Below are 1,707 nucleotides of genomic sequence, written 5' to 3' on the forward strand. Positions count from 1 at the left end.
AATGGCCAACAGGTGTATGAAAAGATGTTTGACATCATTCAACATCAGGGAAATGCAAAAAAAAAAAAAAAAAAGTGCAATGAAATCTTACATCTGTCAGAATGGTTATCATCAAAAAAGCAAGAGATAATAAGTTCTGGCAAGGATGTGGAGAAAAGGGAATCCTTGTATACTGCTGGTGGGGATGTACATTGGGACAGCCACTGAAGAAAATAACATGGAGTTTCCTCAAATAATTAAAGACAGAACTACCATATGAATACAAGATTACACAGCAGAAATGTACAAAAAAATCTTCATGATCCAGATACCTATGATAGTGTGATCACTCATCTAGAGCCAGATATCCTGGAATACAAAGTCAAGTGGGCCTTGGGAAGCATCACTAAGAACAATGCTAGTGGAGGTGATGGAATTCTAGTTAAGCTAAAAGATGATGCTGTGAAAGTGCTGCATTCAATATGCCAAGAAATTTGGAAAGCTCAACAGTGGCCACAGGACTGGAAAAGGTCAGTTTTCATTCAATCCCAAAGAAGGGCAATGCCAAAGAATGTTCAAACTACTGCACAATTGCATTCATCATCTAACACACTAGCAAAGTAATGCTCAAAATTCTCCAAGACAGGCTTCAACGGTATGTGAACCAAGAAATTCCAGATTTTCAAGCTGGATTTAGAAAAGGCAGAGGAACCAGAGATCAAATTGCCAACATCCGCTCAATCATAGAGAAGCAAGAGAATTCCAGAAAAACAGGAGGCAGGAGGAGAAGGGGACAGCAGAGGATGAGATGGTTGGATAATATCACCAACTAGATGGACATGAATTTGAGCAAGCTTTGGGAGTTGGTGATGGACTGGGAATCTGGCATGCTGCAGTCCATGGGGTCACAAAGAGTCAGACACGACTGAGTGGCTTAACTGAACTGAGCTGAACCGTATGACCTAGTCATTCCCCTTCTGGGCATATATCAAGTGAAACAAAGTGATTATCTTGAAGTGATAGCCATACTCCCAACTCCTATAAAAATACTGAAACAGACTCAGCAAGGAATAGAAAATCTGAATAGAACTCTAATGAGCAAAGAGATTGAATTAGCAATTTTTAAAGTTTCTGAAAAAAAAAAAAACACCTGAGACCTGATAGTGATGATGGCTTCAACTGTTAAGTCTAGCAGGGATTTAAGAAAGAATTAAGATCATGCTGCCTTTGGCAGCACATATACTAAAATTGGAATAATACAAAGAAGATTATCATGCTCCTTGCAATAGGATGGCATGCCAATTTGTTAACTGTTCTATATTTTTCAAGAGGGAGGGGACATGTGTACTTATAGTTGATTCATTTTGATGTATGGAAGAAAACATAATATTTTAAAGCAATTATACTCCAATTAAAAATTTTAAAAAGAATTAAGGCCAATTATTTCAAATTCTTAAGAAGAAAATAATTGTAGAAAGAGGAGAAAACATTTTTGACTCCATCTATGAGGCCAACATTACTTTGATACCAAAATCAGACAAAGATATCACAAGATCTTTAAATTATAGAACACACGTTTTGATGAAAAAGTACAGAACATTCTCAACAAAATAGTAACAAGTCAAATCCCATAATATAACAGAAAGGATTATACATCATGACCTAGTAAGATTATCTGAAAGACTCAAGGTTGAATGAATATACAAGTATCAATCACTGTATAGCGTC

General features: G+C 36.4%; 1 non-coding gene across 1 annotated transcript; it reads left to right on the forward strand.

Annotated features, from left to right (window-relative positions):
• The first annotated feature begins 1,199 nt into the window (after positions 1 to 1,199).
• LOC120883419 lies at positions 1,200 to 1,304 on the forward strand. Its single transcript, XR_005725778.1, has one exon. It is a non-coding gene; the product is annotated as a U6 spliceosomal RNA (small nuclear RNA).
• The last annotated feature ends 403 nt before the right edge of the window (positions 1,305 to 1,707 follow it).

Source organism: Oryx dammah, unplaced genomic scaffold, assembly GCF_014754425.2.
Source record: "Oryx dammah isolate SB20612 unplaced genomic scaffold, SCBI_Odam_1.1 HiC_scaffold_24, whole genome shotgun sequence".
Taxonomy (NCBI): domain Eukaryota; kingdom Metazoa; phylum Chordata; class Mammalia; order Artiodactyla; family Bovidae; genus Oryx; species Oryx dammah.